General features: G+C 41.3%; 1 pseudogene; it reads right to left on the bottom strand.

Annotated features, from left to right (window-relative positions):
* Nucleotides 1–1,196: 1,196 nt before the first annotated feature.
* On the bottom strand, nucleotides 1,197–1,324 carry LOC145297976 (U2 spliceosomal RNA; annotated as a pseudogene).
* Between the last annotated feature and the right edge of the window lie 18,080 nt (nucleotides 1,325–19,404).

Raw genomic sequence — 19,404 nt, 5'->3', positions numbered from 1 at the left:
TCAATTTTAATGTTCTCCATAAATTTTCAATTGAATTAAGGTCTGGGCTTTGTGATGGCCACTCCAAAACATTAATATGATTGTCCTCAAGCCATTTCTTAGTCAGTTTAGCCGAATGCTTTGGGTCATTATCTTGCATGAACCACCAACGACGACCAAGTGAGAGCTCTTTAGCAGAGTCTTTCAGGTTTTCATCCAATATTTTAACATAATCTTCCTTTTTTATGCTACCTGTGACCTTAACAAGTCGCCCTGGTCCAGAGGCAACAAAGGATCCCCAAAACATCAAACTGCCTCCACCGTGCTTCACTGTGGGTATGGTGTTCTTAGGCAGGAAAGCTTCGCCAGATTTTCTGTAAATATAAGACACTTTATTATCGCCAAATAACTCTATTTTCGTTTCGTCAGTCCATAGAACACGTTTCCAGAATGCAACATCTTTATCAATATGACGTTTTGCAAAGGCTAGCCTTGCTTTCAGGTACATAGGCTTCAATAAGGGAGTCTTTCTCGGACGACATGCTTTTAAACCAGCTCTCTTCAAAACTCTACCAACTGTATGTCGAGATACATTCACTCCAGAGGTGCTCTGTTCATCAACAATCTCCCCAACAGAGATCCTTGGGTTTTGTTTTACTTGTCGAACAATTTTCCGTTCATCTCTTGGGGAAAGAATCCTTTTTCTCCCTCTACCCTCTAAACTCATAACGTGGCCTTGCGATTTGAACTTGTTTATTATGGCTCTAACAGTGGATTTGGGAAGGTTTAGCTTCTTTGAAATCTTATCATAGCCCTCCCCATTGGTATGGCATGCTACAACAAGCTTCCTGACGTCTTCGCTGTGTTCCTTAGTTTTAACCATGGCGATTGAAAATTATAATTTAGTGACTTATAATAGTTTAAATAAATCGCTATCTAAAAATTATCTGAAAAAAATTACTCACTGAATTAGCGTTAAACAAGCATAATATGGCTATAAAAAAGTTCAGAAAGCACGTAAACCGGAAATTGATTGATATTATACTGATACTAAAAGAAAAACAAATCCGTGCCAATAATTTGGAACAAGGGTTTTTTGCAATTATGTTTGTTGTTCCTTTGTTATTTATTTTTTCTAAAATCCGATTGCTGCATCTGAAAGGCCAGTTAAAAATACATAATATACTTTGTTATTTTCTTTAATTTAATCCTTTTTTTAGAATTTATTAGACAAAATTTAACTTTTATTTTACCGTGCCAATAAATATGATCATCACTGTAAGTACAGCAGGTAGTAAGAACAGATACTACACTTTGATCTTGGCCAAAAGGCCAAGAAAAGGGTATTTATTTGCTACCCCACCGAGCAAATTAGGCACAAGGCCGATTTTTAATGTGAGGAGTGAAGGGGAAATCGTGACCAGCTCCCCGGGGTGTAGGGGAGCTGGATAGTATGAAGGGTTACCCCTATGAGCTGGATTGGTATGAAGGATTGCCCCTACATTGACCAAGGTCTTATATGTGGGGTTGGTATTTATTTGCTCCCCCACCGAGAAAATTAGGCATAAGGCCGTTTTTAATGTGGAGAGAGAGGTAGGGGAGAGGGAAAAGGGGACCAGCTACCGATGGGTGGGAAATGGGATCTGGATAGTGAAAATTGGTATTAAGAGTTGCCCCTACACTGACCAAGGTCTTATATCTGGGGTGTCCCCCACATGTTGCTTGCAGTATCTGCCGGAACAGATACTACACTTTGAGGTATTTATTTGCTCCCCCACTAAGCAAATTAGGCACAATGCCGATTTTTAATGTGAGGAGTGAAGGGGAAATGGGGACCAACTCCCCGAGGAGTAGGGGAGCTGGATAGTGACAATTGGTATGAAGGGTTGCCCCTACATTGACCAAGGTCTTATATGTGGGGTTGCCCCCACATATGATCTTTGCTTGCAGTATCTGCCGGAACAGATACTACACTTTCATGTATTTATTTGCTCCCCCACTGAGCAAATTAGGCACAAGGCCGATTTTTAATGTGAGGAGTGATGGGGAAATGGGGACCAACTCCCCGAGGAGTAGGGGAGCTGGATAGTGACAATTGGTATGAAGGATTGCCCCTACATTGACCATGTCTTATATGTGGGGGAAACCCCACATATGGTCTTTGCTTGGCTTGCAGTATCTGTCGGGACAGATGCTACACTTTGAGATATTAAATCTTTTATTCGTGTTAAAAATACGGTCAAAATCAACGATGAACAAAAAACTTAGGCACATGGCCAACTCAAAAGGGGGGATTGTGGGGGTCGTTTGTCATTCTTGTCACTCCAGAACTAAACAAAGTCAAAAGTTTCTCCCAGCTAGTATCTTCTTTCACCATAATACCGCATTCACCCTTTCATATTGGGGGACGTCCTACTTAACTCCCAATTTTTAAAACATTTTTTTATTGACGTGTAAAAACAAAAAAGATAACAATAAAATGGTACAATAATTCATTTGTGTCGAGGGCGGGGGAAGAAAAAACAAAAGGTGATTAGTAGGACCCTCCCAACCCCATCTAGTTGATAGACTGCCCGTTCCACTAGGTTTGTAAAAGGAACCTCGCTTCTGCGGGTCAGTCTCTAGGTGGGGATGCCCTCTAGATGGGGGTGAATGGAGAAAAGAAAATGTTGCGGGTAATCGGGGAGGGATGGAACACACACTCAGCTAGCTGAGAGGCTACTTGTTTAATTTTACTTTACATAACTGCTCGTTCCACACCTAGGCGGGGAACTCGTATTCAAATTTGGCTCCTCTTCGTACACACAGACTTGCCACATGTATCCATCTTCTGTCAAATGCCACGCGATGCAGCCTTCTTCTATCACATCTGATCTTCACTCATAGTTGGTGTTTAAAGAAAGCGATCAGATCTTGATCAGAAAAAGACAACACCCCCCGGCAACCTTGCAAACACGACGTCCAAATCGCCATTCTCGCCACGGCCAGGATCGTAACGTAGACCATTTGTCTTTCCCGGTCCCACGGCGGCCTCACGTTGTCCACAACATTGGATACGGTAACTGGGCGAGGATGCTCAGGATCGATGTGAGCCGTCACCTCGCTGACATACGACCAGTACTGGCAGAGTTCGCAGCAATCGAAGAAAGCGTGATCAGTAGTTTCTACGGCCGTTGTCCCACAACGGGGACAATTAGGCGACTCCAAAAACCCGGAACTGCATTGTATGTTGTTAAGTGGAAGTGCATTTCGGGCCAATCGCCAGGTCAGAGAGAACTCCGAATTGTTCAGATGACTCGAACCTGGCGCCCAGCTCCACACGGAGCGGATCTCACTCTGCTGCCAACCCAAACGCGCACATAGCGGGTCGTCGGCGGCCCCCTTCACTAGATCCCTGTGGGTTTCCCTACGGGTAGCAGTCACAAGGTCACTGGACCTTGGTAGTCGTTTTAGCACGACTCGGCACTCTTTCATGTAGGCAGATTCTCCCCGCGGCCTGCGACGGCTCTCGATGGAAGGGTCGAGAACGAGGTCAGAGAAGGCGGCAGTAACCACGGGGTGCCACGGTTGGTCATCTTGCATATAGTCGCTCAGGAAGGCCAGCCTCTCAGCATCTCGATGACCCTTCAAGTCTGGCATTCCCAAGCCTCCCTCACACTGACGTTGAATACAGGCCTGTCTGCTCATCCAGTGTCTTCCTCTGTCCCAGAGGAGCGAGAACAAGAGTTCGACGAGAGCTTTTAGGTGTTGTGCAGGCAGGGGAAGTACGGCCAGTCGGTAAAGGATGAGAGGAAAGACGTAAGTGGCGCACGCCTCGGCTCTACCCTTTAAGGAAAGTTTCCTAAGAAGCCACGAATTGACTGCAGCCTCTACCTTTGACCGTACCTCCAACCAATTCTTGTCAAGCTGGAGAGCCGGTCCGAACCACACGCCGAGGATCCGGACCGGGCCATCTGTCCAGCTGAAGGGCGCCGGGAGGCTGGTGTTGCCACTCCAGGCGCCCAACCGTAGTCCTACCGACTTGCTGCTGTTTATCTTGGCTCCCGTGATTCTTTCGTACTGTGCGAGTGCCTCCGACATGACCTCAATGTCTCTGTAGCCCGGCATGAAGACCGTGACATCATCGGCGAACGCGGATACCTTCGCAGCTGAGCCGCCAGGCAGAGCCATTCCGCGCAGGGCCGGATTTGCCTCCCCATGTCTCAGCTTGCGGAGTAGAGGCTCCAAAGCCAGGACATAAAGAAGGAGCGACAGCAGACAACCCTGACGAACCGACCGAAAGATAACAAAGGGTTTCTAGCGCTTTCCGTTGACTTGCACGACAGCCATGGGCTGTCGATACATTACGGAGATCCACTTGCAAAAGTCCGATTTAAAACCGGCGGCCTCTAAGACAGATGCCAAGAAACGATGGTCGACCCTATCGAAAGCTTTGGACTGATCTAAGTTGGTCGGCGCGGCTTCCGTGTCGTCATCTATTCCCCCCTCTAGGATCGTGCGGATCAGGTGCAAGTTGTTCTGAATCGATCTCCCCTACACAGCGTAGTTCTGTTCCGGTTCAACCAACTCGTCGATTACAACCTGCAGCCGATTCGACAGGACCTTGGCCAAAATCTTCAACTCTGTGTTTAGCAGAGTTATGGGCCTGTAGTCGTCTAACTCTTCCCCTCCATGCCCATCACCTTTCTTCAGCAATGTGATCACTCCCTTGGTTACCTGCTCTGGGATGGATCCCTGAGCAAACCAATGGTTGAACATATCCGTCAGAAGAGGCAGAAAGATGGGCGACAGCCTCAAGTACAGTTCGTATGGCAGACCATCAAGTCCTGGCGATCTGTCACAGCTGGCCTGCTTCAGCGCAGTAAAGACCTCCCGCTCCGTCACCCGGCCCTCGCAACTAGCCGCTCTAGCCGCCTCGAGGTGGGGAGAGTCGGCCAAATAGTCGCTAAAATCAAGGACCGGAAGATCGGGCTGCTGCGTAAAACGCTCCTCGAAATGTTCTCGAAACCCCTCGCAGATCTCCCGAGTCAATTCCAGGGTGCATCCATCCGGATGTCTGACTTTCGCAATGTATTTGTCCGAGCCACGCCTAGAAACCTCACGGCGCACGTCTGCATCAGAATTGACTGCTTTGTTGCCTATCTTTCTAAGCCTAGCTCTAACTACTTGGCCTTCGTAACGCTCGCTAGTCCCGCGTAGAAGGTCCTGCTTAGATAGTTCCTGACTAACCCTATCACCCTCCCCCGTAGCCTGAGCTAGTTTCTGCTCTAGCTCCTTCTTTGTCTTGGCCTTATCTAGTGCGAGGCGTTAAGCATACTTGACGGAGAAGCTTTTGATCTTGGTTTTGAGACCTAACCACCACTTACTCCCAGTAACCGCCCCCACTAGTGCCTTTTTAATCAATTCTCTTAACTGATCTCGGAAGTCTTGTATCTCCAGAAGGGAGGTGTTTAACTTCCAGTACCCCGCTAACTAAGGCCTATTTCCTAGCTTCAGCCGGGCCATAACTAATTTATGGTCCGTCTGGCCTAGCCAAGTGAACGTGGGACAGGATAGGAAGTTTACTTCGCCTCTCCTAACTAACATCCTGTCCAAATAGGTATTTGGATAGGAGGAAACGCTATTGGTCCACGTCCACATTTCCCGCCCTGGATGCTCGACCCGAAACCTGTCGACCAGTCCGCATCTAGCAATCAGATCAGCCAGGCTGGACTCGCACCTTTCCTACCCTCTAGCTCCGCCTCCTACCTTATCTATGTCGGGGTCTAATATGGCATTCCAATCCCCCATTAGCACTACCCGCTTCCGACAATCTACAAACACGTCAAGCTGACTGAAGAATGAGACCCTCTCACGAACGGTGCTGGGTGCATGAACAGCAATCACCCGAAACACAGAATCTTTTACGGCAACATCTGCCACGACCAGCCTGTCCTCCGCATCCCTATGGACAACGTTGACCGTCGCGGAAAGGGTACGTTTAACTAGCAAGGAGACTCCCTTCCCTCGCGGGCTGCCATATGCTGAGAAAACCTCAAACTCTCAGGCCAGCACCTGAAAGTCCACAGAAGAAACGAAATGCGTCTCCTGAATCGCAGCCACATCCACTCCCAGGGACAAGAGGTCGTGCCGGAGGCGAGCCGCCCGGCCCGATGATCTCAAGCCCCTCGCATTTAGACTAGCCAAATTCAAAGCCATGGTACCTACCTTAAGGTGTGTTACACTCAGCTCCGAAGTCAGCCGGGGAAAGGACACCGACGTTGTGTGCAATGCTCAAGGTGGTCAGGTTTTTCATGTCCTGACCTTCTCTCACAATGCCGCCGACATCCAAAGGGTAAGTCAATTTAAGTAATTTAAATAGAGTGACGGATGGACCAACACTGGGACCCTTCCCTTGCATTGTTTTGCGAGTTCCTCAAGGGAAGGGTCATTTTTTCATAATCAGTTCAATTCCCGGACCACCCCCTTCAGCGGCCTCCAGCATTGTCCACGCGTTGGTCTTGCAGGCCTCAGGAAGCCTGATGAAAGTTGTTAGCCGTGGGGCGTCTGGGAAATTAGAGGGGACATTAACGTCTTTTCCCCCTATCTGTTGGCAGTCAAGCAGAGGTTTTAAATTTTTTCTCTGCCGGTGTGGTAAGTCCATTGCAACAGACAGGGGGTTTACAAAACAAAGTTCCTCCCTCGTTTCGAGGGCGACGGTCCCTGTTGGAGTGAGTCCGTAAGTGGGAGAATCTGAAGGGTCTCTCCCCCTCCCGGATTCATTCTTTTCTTTCTGGGATGGCGGCTCAATTTGCATTAGTGTGGGGACGAGTGTCTGTGTGGTGTCTGGTATTGGTGTTGGTGCGGTGTCTGGTGTTAGTGCGGTGTCTGGTGTTGGTGTTGGTGCGGTGTCTAGTGTTGGTGCACTATGTGGTTTGGGGGTGGAAATGGGTTGTGTTGTTGTTAGAGGTGGTGTATGCTCACAGGGAGTGGGGGCTGCCTTTTCTTCCCCTTTCCTTTTTTTTTTTTTTTTTTGCTTTACTTTTTTTATTCTTTTGAATGAACCGGGGAGTGGTGAGGTTGAGTTCCTCTCCCTCTCGCAAGCAGATTCATCCTCAGAGGAGCAGTGTTTTCTTCGCTTGGTCCCCGTCTCAATTGGTGTGGGGACCGTTTGTTGTTGCTGCTCCTCTAATTGCTGTTTCTCTGGTTGATGCTGTTGCTGTTCTGGTTGCTGCAGCCGTTTTTGTTGCTGCTGCTCCTGTTCTGGCTGTTGCTGCTGCTGCTTTGGCTGCTGCTGTTTTTGTTGTTGCCGCTGTTTTCGTGGCATTGGTTGTGGAATTAGCCGCGGCAGCTGATGTTCTTGCTGCCGCTGGTTCAACGGCTATTTTGGCTGCTGCTGCTGCTGCTGCTGCTGCTGTGTCTGCTGCCGTGGCTGTTGCTGCGGCTGTTGTGGAGGTTGCTGTTGTTGTTGCTGCCTCGGTTGTTGGGTTGGTGGTGGGACGGTGGCAGATGGGATTGTCGGCTTTCGTTTCTGCCTCATTACCGTGATCCATTCCTCCCCCTTGACCTCCTGCGTGGTTTTGGGTTTCCTCGGTGCTGGGGTTGGTGCTCCGGTTGCAGGAGTTGTGACAGCCTGTTTGGACACTGGTGCTGTCTCAGAGGTTGGGACCGCCTTTAGTGTCACTCGAGTAGGAGTTGACCTTTGAGGGCAGCTCTTGGCCATGTGACCCTGCTTTTGGCAGAACCAGCAGTGCGGACGACGCCCCTCCACCACCACCGTCATAGTTGCCTCCTTAAATGTCAGCTGTGCTGGTATCGCCTGGAAGCCTTCTTTCTTTAGCCTCATGGCCACAGTGTAGCTGCCCAAGTGCATGCCGGTTTTCGACCGCACTGGGGTTATTTTTTCCACCTCGCCGAACTGTGTGAAGAAGGATCCAAGGATTTCTGCTGATATTTGCATAGATACATTGAATACCTGCACCCGGGTCCTTGTCCTGCCCTGGTATTCGGGCTTTAGTTTTATTCTCCCATACTTAATTTCCTGTAGGGAGAGTCTCTCCGCATCTTCCTTGGTGGGTAGGAGGATGTCCCACATGGCGTAGCCCCTCTGGTACAGGTATAGTACCAGAATGTTTAGCTTGTGTAGGAGCCCCGCCATGTCTTCCTTTTTCATCCCTAGGAGGCGGTTTTCCGGCATATCCGAGATGATGAGGGAGAGGACTCTGTCTTCGATTGCCTCCCAAGCACCTGGCACTGGTTTAATTTCTGCCCCCTCTATGTATTGTCTGTACTTGGTCAAGTACAAGTCTCTATACTCTTAAAGGGACAGTTGCTTCTCTACAGTCTTCCCCCATGCCGACCCTCTTGTTGGTGTTTGATCTTTGGTGAGGTTGGACTGTTTTTGCTGTTCCTTTGCAGAAGGGTTGCTATTTTGAGGGGCATTTCCCTTTCCGCTTTCCTTTGAGACCGACTCTCCTTGCTCTATGCTTCTTCCAGGAAATACCTCCCTTTTTGGGGAGTCGGCCTCCTGGGGAGCATTGTCCCCTTTATTGTCCTTGGGAGCTTTTGCCCCTTTTGTTTTGGGGAGGTCTTGGCTGTATGCCCCCTCGTTTTCTTGATTGCTGCCCTTTTGGGGCAGTAGCCCTCCTGGGGAGCACTGTCTCCCTTATCGTCCTTTGGGGCTACTGCCTCTTGATTTTTGTTGTCAGCGCGGGATGCCCCGTCCAACATTGTTTTTCTCCCCTTTGTGGGGAGTCGCCCTCTTGGGGAGCTGCTGGTGAGTTTTCTCCCATTCTGGGAGGCGTCCTTCGGTTTAGTGTCCGGGCGGTATGCCCCGTTGCTTTTTGCTCCCCCGTTGGGGAGTCGTCCTCTTGGGGAGCAGTTTTTCTTGTGGTAGCCCCCTGGCTGGGGGTATCTGTATTGGTGGTCTCCGGGCTGGGGGTGTCCATTTTTGAAAAAAGCTCTCTCTTCCCTGTATTAAAATTCACCAAAAGGAGTGACGTTGAGTCGGCGTCCAAAGTGGGGAGCCGACTTTGGCGCCAAAAAGAAGTGGCGTCAAAGGCGGCAAGAGGGGAGATAAAATTGAGAGAGGGAGTGGGAAGTTAGTGGAGGGAAGAGAGAAAGTGTTTCCGACCCTCCCTCGTGGGAAGGTCGTAAATTATCAACTCGGATCCCCCCGTGAGGGGGGAGAGCAGAGAAAGACAGACCATGTGGGGGTGCGGACAGAACGCTATCCAACAAGCTTGGCAGGTGTTCCGGGCACGAGAATGTGTCGCCAGAACAGCACTGCCTCGCGCGATGTATGTATCAGAACAGATAATACACTTTGGTCTTGGTCAAAGACCAAGAAAAACTTAAAAAGCTTAGAACATCATCTATTAACAACAAACCTTTAATCTTTACCAAAAAGGCCAAGCACAAATGTGTTACGGACAGACCGACCGACTGACCGACCGACGGAGTAACTTATAGAGTCGCTTGCACGCGACTAATAATAGGTCTGGCTTAGTCTCCTATAATTGGGTTTCAACCTCTGGAAGGTGTCCCTACTACATGGAAAGTTAGAACGTAGACCCCTGATGTTCGAGAAGGAGACATGGTAGTTGGGGGTCTACGTTAGAAGTTGGAGATCCGGGTATAATCGTGTATTTTTTCTTGAAACTTTTCATGATAGAGTTCTGTGGTTTGTTGACAAGGTCGACGGATTTGCTTGGAGCAGGGTAGAGAGGGAAAGTAAGAGGGAAATAGAAATGAAGAAATATATATTTTTGTAGCACATGAAAAGGCAAAGCCGTAACAATTACCCACTAATATGACATCGAGGCCCCACCAGAAGCTACTGCATGGTCCAGAGTTCATTCATCAAATGGTAATACAGCAGCCCCAGTACTTTGCACCTGCTGATAGGACAGCCTCCTAAGTGTTTATCAAAGGTTCGGGTCCCTGATTATCAGGCAGATATATCAACCCAGATAAAAACGTTTACCTCCAACACCCTAACTAGTGACATGGCTACAAGACATAGAAACAGAAAATTTCCGACATCTCTAGCGGTTGTTCACGCAAAATACTGCCAACCTAGAATACAGCTGTTTCTTCTCCCTTTGTTAGAAAAATCACTCATTATGAGGACTGAGTGACAAATAAAGAGAAGCGAGAGAAACGGGAGCTGCCGATAACGCATCCACAATCTATTGTCTACTGTCCATTAAAAACAATAAAATAAAATATTAAGTAATTGTACTTATAAAAGTCCATTTGGCGTGTTTAAAGAAAGGCATTGTGAAAGATTCCCCTCTCACTAACTGAAATGAATACAATTGCCCAATCTATAAACAACATTTATGGACGAGAAAAGTCTATTATAAGAAAAGAAAAATTCTAAATGTTCCAAATGAATATGCCAGATAGAAACGGCACATTTTTGCACGAGAAAATCTATTACACAATTAATAAAACAATGAAATAAAGATAAAATTTTAAAACTGAAATGAATATGATATTAGCACTTGCATCTAGAAAAGAAAAAAAGAAATTACAAATTCACAACTTATCTGCTAAAATACGTCCTTCGTGACTCCAAATAAGAATTGAGTTTGCTTAAAATAAACTTTAGCGTTCCCTTTTCGAAAAGAAAACGGTCAACACGTGATATAGCTCGCTACTTGGACAAGCATGTTCTTTTATAAGTAGTAAGGTATGGAAGGGCGTTAAGAGAACAGCATTTTCGGAATCTATTTATGTTCTATTTAAAATGAAGTTGCCAGAGAGAATCGGCACATTTTTCCACGAGAAAACCTATTACACAATTAATAGAACAATGAAATAAAGATAAAGATTAAAAACTTAAATAAATATGATATTAGCACTTGCACCTAGAAAAGAGAAAAGAAATTGCAAATTCACAACTTATCTGTTAAAATACGTCCTTCGTGATATATATATATATATATATATATATATATATATATATATATATATATATACTGTGTCTGTGTGTGTATTGGTTAATTTCGGTACAATCGACGTGCCAATGTTTCGATCCCATGACATTCAAGAAAGACACAAGAAGTAGATGACCATTTACAAAGCCGGGAGTTTAAATATATTTACTGAGAAGAGACACAAAGTTGACTGCAATCTGAAAATAGCCAAAGCAACAAAGGAAGTCGGCCATTATTAACTTTACATTGAAATGTATTTGATTTGTCGTTTATTCCTCGTCGATTAGTTATCATCCGATTCTTTTCCAACGACTTCCATTATTTCCAGACAATGTAATTAGACGGTAAATCGTAGAGAGGAGCGCTTTGCCAATAACTGTTCGTTATCAGGATGTTCATCTATTTTTACATTTATGTAAATATAGGTGAATAGAAAAAAATTAATATAAGTTATTGTGTTGTACCTAAATTATTTTCTTATTTCCTAAAAAACTAGCGAATTAGTTACTAAACTAAAATTAGAAGTCTATTTGAATTTGTGCTACTTAAAAGCTTGCAACTTACACAATTGAAGTAGTTACATATTATCCATGGAATCTAGATTTCCGTGTAAAAATCCGAATAAGATCATTCCAGTATTATCTCTCTCCTTCTCTATCTATATCTATATCTATATCTTTCTACCTCTCTTTCTTTTATCTATCTATATCTCCCTACCTATATCTATTTATCTCTCTCCGACTTTTAGTTTTGGAGGAGATAGAGTTTGAAAATATGGAGACCGACAGACAGACAGACAGACCGACAGACAGACAGAAAAACACATCGACAAACAGGCAGACAGAAATATAGCTGTTTACATATTATATATATATATATGTATATATATATATATATATATATATATATTTAAGAATGCGAGAGATGATATAATTATTTCCATAGTCAAACAACGTCTAAGAACCGGCTGTCGCCATCATTTGGACGATTCGACTGTGGAAATTATTATATCAACTCTCACATTCTGAAAATTCTATAACTAATTACCCGCTAGTTTAGCATGTTAGATAACATCGTTCTACAATTATAAAATTTCTACTTGTCAGACATCGGATTGGGTTTTCGTTGCTTGGATGGCCACACTCCCTGTTTGGCACGAAGTAGGTTTGTTCCATAGTCGGATTTAGCCGCGGTTTGCTTAATCTGTGTTAATAGGTTTTCTGGCGTGTAGCGCGAGTGTTCAAGTAGAAGAGTCATCGCCTCGAATGCAGTAGACTTAAGTTACTCGAGTTCGGATGAGTTGAAGTGATAAGCTCAAATGAGAGCGAAACTCGAGTCTTGAACTTCCAGTTCATGAATCTTATGAGCTACGACTTTGTTTGGTTGTGGAAATAATTATATATATATATATATATATATATATATATATATATATATATATATATATATATATATAATTATAAGGTAAAATTAAAATGCGAGATTTTTTTTTATAGAGTAAAATTAAATGAAAACAAAAGAAATAAATTTCTTTTTTTTGTTGTTTGTTTTTTCTTTTTCACACAAATTTTAAATCTAAACAACAGTAATTTTTTTTGTTGTATTCAATGGTGTTATAAATCTCAATATATTTCAGACTTATTAGTCCTTTTTCACTTGGCCCTAAGTTTATCACCACAATGAAACTGACGGATAAAGCTAAACTCAACATAGAAACGCAGTTCTGCAGAACTGCTTACCACCTTAAATGGCGGCACGCTTTCGCCCCGCACGATAACAAGGACACCCCCCTCAACCTCTCAGGTAACCACAACACCTCTTTTCCTGTTTTTCAGCTTGATCACCCTTTATACCCACCTCCTAATAATATTCCACTAGATCTAAAACTTTCAAGGTTAAAGCATAAAATCTTCAGAATACTTGAACGCGAACAACACCATATTACCCCCAATCTTACCAGGAACAAATACCTCACCATTAAATCCCTTAAAGACAAAGATTTAGTTTACTTACCCTCTGATAAGGGCAGAGAATTTTGCGTTATATCACAGGAATCTTATAACAACCTTGCTATAGAGCATCTTTCCAATACCGACCTTTACACCCCAGCACATAATATCACTGCTGCTCGTATTGAGAACAACATTAACAAGACATGATCTCAAATTTGTTTTAAAAGAAATCTCCCAAAACAACACAGACTAAATTTTATTACTAAATACAGCAAATTACCTACCTTTTATCACCTTATTAAAACCCACAAAAATAGCACACACACACAGATCAGACCCATTGTTTCAAGCGTTAACGGTCCCCTTTATAAAATCTCTTGGTTAATATCCCGCCTACTTAAACCTCTACTCTCTACCTTCCCAGCCCATGTTAGTAATTCCAACCAAGTAATTAACAGACTCAACGATCTACCACACCATCTACTCAAACTATACAGATACCCATTTAGCCTAGACGTCGTTTCTTTATACACCTCCATTCCTGCACATCCAACCATCAATCTCATGGCAGACATTATAGCATCTAAAAACCCACAATGCTTCGGAATTACTCCAGGGGATCTCTTACAACTCCTCAGTATTATAGTAGACAACACTTACTTTACTTTCCTACAAAACACGTTCAAACAAGTATCTGGACTACCCATGGGCTCCAGTCTATCCGGTATTCTTGCCATTGCTTATATGGACAAACTCGAAAGACACACCCTTAGTACCTGCTACTCTTATCTCCTTTTTACTAGATATATCGATGACATTTTAATTATCACATACTCCCGCGAAGAAGCTATTAACATTTTCCACAAATTCAATAACGCCGACCCAAACTTAAAATTTACTATAGAACACCCAGACTCTTCTGAATCTCTTTCTCTACTTGATTTTAAAATACAAATTTAAAAAAATGGTGCCATATGCACTGAATTCTACAGAAAATCCGCCAGCAAACGCCTCTTCGTACATTTCAAATCTGCATTACCTCTCAAGGACAAACTAAACTACGCACATGCCGAAATCTCACGCATACAAGACAAATGCACTAACATCTCCGACAAACATACACACACTAACAATTTCCTACAGACCCTCTCACTAAACGGCTACCCTAATACGATCCTATCCTCACTTAAAAAGAAAAAACGCAACACCCGACCCTTCTCTAACAATTGTTTTCTAAAACTACCCTTCCTCAGTGACAAAATCTCATCTTCAATCCGAAAAGCCATCCGCAGCGAGGGACTCAACATTCAACTCATCCACACTGGATCTACTTTAAGACAACAGCTCAACCGAAAACATCCATCGCATACACCTTCCCCTTGTTCACTCTCTAATTGCCCAATATCACACACAGGTTTATGCTTTAAGAACCACGTTGTTTACGACCTACAATGCGCTAAATGCAGCGCATCTTACATCGGAAGCACTACCAGATTGCTTCACCACCGCATTAAAGAGCACTTAAACACTACTGCTTCGTCGTTCTATAAACATATTCGCACTTGCATTAATTCAGAACCAGATTTTCACATCAACATTCTTGCTTCTTCAAGAAACGTAGGTCAACTTCGTATCCTCGAATCTTTAATTATTTCAAAAAATACTCCCACACTAAACAATAGACTGGAATTGAGCTCCGCTTTTATAATATAAGTTTAAAACATAAGAAAAACAATAATTAAAATAATAATAAAAAAAAACCTTGCTTGAATAGTCATCTCCCTTGATTCACAAACGCAACAAGTATTTCAAACTTCAACTGATTTATTTTAACGTTCTCCTAACGCCATTTTTTGTTCTATATTTCGCGGTATCACGTGGCAAACTCTGCGGCTGCTTTTCCAATTTTGAACACTCTTCCGCTGTCTTCTCTTGAAAAAGGACTAATAAGTCTGAAATATATTGAGATTTATAACACCATTGAATACAACAAAAAAAATTACTGTTGTTTAGAGTTAAAATTTGTGTGAAAAAGAAAAAACAAACAACAAAAAAAGAAATTTATTTCTTTTGTTTTCATTTAATTTTACTCTATATAAAAAAAAAATCTCGCATTGTTCTTGGCTTTTAATTTTACCTTATAATTTTCTTCAACAATGCTTCAAGCAAACTACAATCTACTTATATATATATATATATATATATATATATGAAAATTATATATATATATATGCATATATATATATATATATATAATTTTCATTCCAGTATCCACAAAAGTTAATCCATAACTATTCCTATTTCTATTGTGTTGTAAAATTGCTGTTAGATAAATGATTTTGTATTGAGTCTATTAATTTCATAAACGTATCAAAATAAATGCCAATTCTAACCCAAAGTCCGTAAATAAAGTTGTCAAAAAAACAATTAGTGTTAAAAAGAAGGGATTTACAAAGTAATAGATACGAACCTTGAAAACTTCACCTACAGTTTTTCATATAGCTTTGCGCAGGAATTAAATCGCGGGATATCTCAACAAACATCCAAATATCATCAGCAAACAATTACTCGAGAAGTTATTAGTGCAGTTTTGTAATATACAAGCTCCAGTGCTTCCGTTATAACTTTAATTAACATAAAGCAAACATGACCAAAAGCCTCCGTAGATTAACTAACAAAATGGATAAACTTTCTATGTTAATATATAGTAAACCTTGCTAAATGATAAAGGAAAGTTTAACAGTCAATTCCATTTCTGTTATACATTTTTTTTCAAACTAACATAAACCAAACGAACAAAAATATAAGTTAGTTGTGAGACTGCATACTACGCTTAAGAACGTAAGAACAAATCATAATAGTAACTGGACATTACTTCTCCGTATTATATGAAGCACTTCTTAAAAGTTGTACTATAGAAATTTTACAACTGTAAAACTATTCACTTAATGAGGTTGACATTTTGAATCGTGGTTAGTTATGAAAGTGCATCAGTCATGAAAGCGCATCAGAGTCATACAAGAATTGTTAAACATCACAAATACCTAAATCTTTCAAAGAAGTCAAAATCAACGATCAAGATTTCATAAGGTATTGTAGCTCATTGGCTACGATATGGATTAAGCTACAAGTACATACGATTAACAAAATCGAAGTGATTAATACAAGAGATTTAGTCAATTAGTTATTGCGGATCACAGATCTTAATCCCCAAATAACAGTTCTGTTGAAGAATTATCAACTACAAGGTTAAATATTCAGACTTGATAGTGATCTTGACTAACGGACCGAATTTTAGGTTAAGCAGAATAATCAAATTACGTATTAAGATGAGTAAAGTATAAATGCTGTCGAAGCTATATATTTCCTCAGGCTTGAATGACGGGAATTCGTTTAAAACGAACTGAAACTAAATTACAACGAATTTAAAATAAATGAATACAAATACAATTTGGTCGTGGTGCAATAGTAAGATCAATATCCATTACTCTTTGCCTCTAATTAACACTTAACTTATTAGTATGATGGATTTGTGGAAACTCCGAGTCAAAAAGTTTCTCAACTTTACTCCCAAAATCAATTTCGAAAACAATCGAACAATTAAAAGTAATAGGCGAGAAGAATAATCAAATTGAAAAGTAGAAGGTCGATTAATGAAACCAGGAATTGGTAATTTCATATTACCAATGAATTTTCACATATACGAGAGGCGTTCAATAAGTAATCCCGCTAACACACTCTTCATAGCAATAAAGAAACGAAACTTGACCCAGTCATTAGTCATTCATTACACAGAAATCACTTTACTACCAAGAACAACTTCATGCTTCAATGTTAGTGAGTGTAATATCAAGAGAATAGGGGGATGGAGGGGGATTTCATGATAATATACATGTGTTGATTGTGCGAGATGGGTTATCGAGTGGGACATTGTGTTGCAGAAGGAGGGATATCCATTAGCTAATCGTGTCGTACCTGTTGATTTTGACATCCCCTCTTGATTTTCTCAAAAGCGTAGCATAATATGCTCATGTAATTGTGGTACTCTTTGCCAGAAAATCTGTCATCAAATTCCGTGTTGATCCCATAAGGCTTAGCAGTTGAGAGCTTAACCCTTGCCTTCTTTGGAGATCGTGAGTTCAAGTGCTTCCAGTGCGTAAACTGTGCTATTATCTCTGGTTTGAATTGATAGACCCTGGTTTCATCCAGTGTAATCAGTCTTTTAACAAACTTTGAATCGTCTTCTTGGCACATTTCTAAATTTATCTTCGAGCATTCGACGCGTTCTCACTTCTGGAAAGGTGTGAACAATCTGGGAATACATCTGGTGGACACTGTACGCATATACAAATTGTCATGAATTATATTTTCTACAGACTCTGTACTAATCTTGACCTCTTCAGCTATTTAGCAAATAATCACGCATCGATTTTACAAAATGGTAGAGTCAACTTGAGTGGTAGATGCCTTATCAATGAAAAAATGGGGCGACCTGATCTGGGAGTTGTTTGTACAAATGTTGGGCTACGTTAGAATTCAAGAAGATAGCATTTTACACAGCTATATGATGGGGCATCATTATCATACGCTACCTTAATTTCATTAAGAGCTCCATATGGTTTACGTCCTATAAAATACAAATACAAGATCACTGTACGACACCCAACAAGCTCAATTCCACATCTGACTATAACCTACAATTAGTTCAAAGATGTAATTTGCCACATAACCCATAGAGATATAACTCATTGTGTATACAACATTTCAGAAAGATCAGACAATTAGATTATGGTTAGAGACTTTACTTATTGGACGCCCCTTGTATGTTGGGTAGGTGGAAATAATTAACAGGTACAAATATACTTACATGACGTCGCTTCACGAGGCGACGTAAGATTCACTAACTCACCAGGAAAACACTTCGATTGCATTCAATGAAAATATTTTCTTTTAAATTAACTTTTTTCCTTCACTGAGAGTCTGAATTAAACGTAGGTACTGTTAAAAACAAAACAAGAAAAAGGTTTTTTTATTATTTAATTTCCAGAAAAATGCATTTTGATGGAAATTATTATCATATGTATTCTTTGTACTTGTAAGTTTGGTAAATGTTTCGGTTGAAAAATGAGGTAAATGACAGGTAGTTCAATCTATCGGAGAACAATGCATAAATAGAAAGAACAAGTAGCACATAGAGATAAAGAACACAAATTAATAAAGATTTCACACGAAAATAATTGGTTCGTTTTGGTTTCCTATAAGTGTATTTCAACCTATGAAAAATTAGATCGCAGACCTCTCTAAAGAAAGTAAGTACAGTTGGAAGTTGAGGATTTGACATTAAGCTTATTTTTTCATTTTAGAGCATTTTATTTTGGGTTAGAAACATGTTAAATAGATCAGTAGCAGACGAAACAGACAGAATAAGCAAATTATTAAAGAACGAAAACAGCAATTATTAGCGAAAATACTCCAATACCCCTTGTGAATATTCATACATATTATATTTTCCAATCGTACATATTTTAGATATTGGTACTTAATACATAAAGCCTTGCATATTTTTAATCTCTACATCAAGAAGGAATCAAGAAAATGAAAGTGGTTTGTTTCTGCACGAATAATTAATATCGTTGGTTTGAGAAAAATCCACGAAAAATAAATTAATCCAACTTTAATAAGATGATGAGTATCTATAAATTGATAAATGACTATAAAGTATTAATTTTAACATGAACTAATTGAGGTTAAGAGAAATGTAATAAAATCAGTTTGATTAAACCCAGTTTAATGTAAAATATTGTGTCTATACTTAAGAGAATTCAAATACAAATAAAATGGGGTGGGAATTGAGAAAGTTTACCTTACAGCTTGGGGATAGATCAGAATTTCCTCGTCATGCCAGCGCAGTTATACTTACCTTCAAGAATACTGAGTCTTCTAATATATAAAGGAAAGATGGCTGTGTGTTAGTGTGTGTATGTGTATGTCTACTAAAAACTTTCGTCAGTCGCATCGGACCGAGACGAAACTGGTACCATCTGAAAAAGCAATTCCTTCGGACGCATATATAAAAATTAGAACAAAAAACTTAATTCTGCAGTGTTTAATTGGGCTACTTTTTGGAAGGGGGTTTTCGCAAGTTACGCATGCGTAATTCACTAAAAATATTTTTATAAACCTTATTTTCAAAGTCCTGGCGTCATAAGCACTCGTGGTCCTGTGGGCAAAAGCATTTATCAGTAACTTTTTCCCTGTTTTCTCTCTTTCGCGTTTCAGATTCGAGCCTGCCTACCGCGGCAATTTAAAAAAAATTTTTTTGTGATCGTCCTGACACTTGCTGCTATTTTGATTGAAAGAAAAGTTGTTTTGATTCATTCATATATATATATATATATATATATATATATATATATATATATATATATATATATATATATATATGTAGGTAGGGGTTCCAGCGCACGGGCAATAGAAGTGTTTCTCTTAATATCCCTTCTTCCTAAATATTTAGTGGGAAGGTTGTCACATACTTCTTTATTTTGGGGGCG

This window comes from Euprymna scolopes, chromosome 18 (assembly GCF_053919585.1).
Source record: "Euprymna scolopes isolate OS-2025 chromosome 18, ASM5391958v1, whole genome shotgun sequence".
NCBI lineage: Eukaryota > Metazoa > Mollusca > Cephalopoda > Sepiida > Sepiolidae > Euprymna > Euprymna scolopes.
The sequence above is the reverse complement of the archived record's forward strand: the minus strand, read 5'-3'. Positions and strand labels throughout refer to the sequence as shown.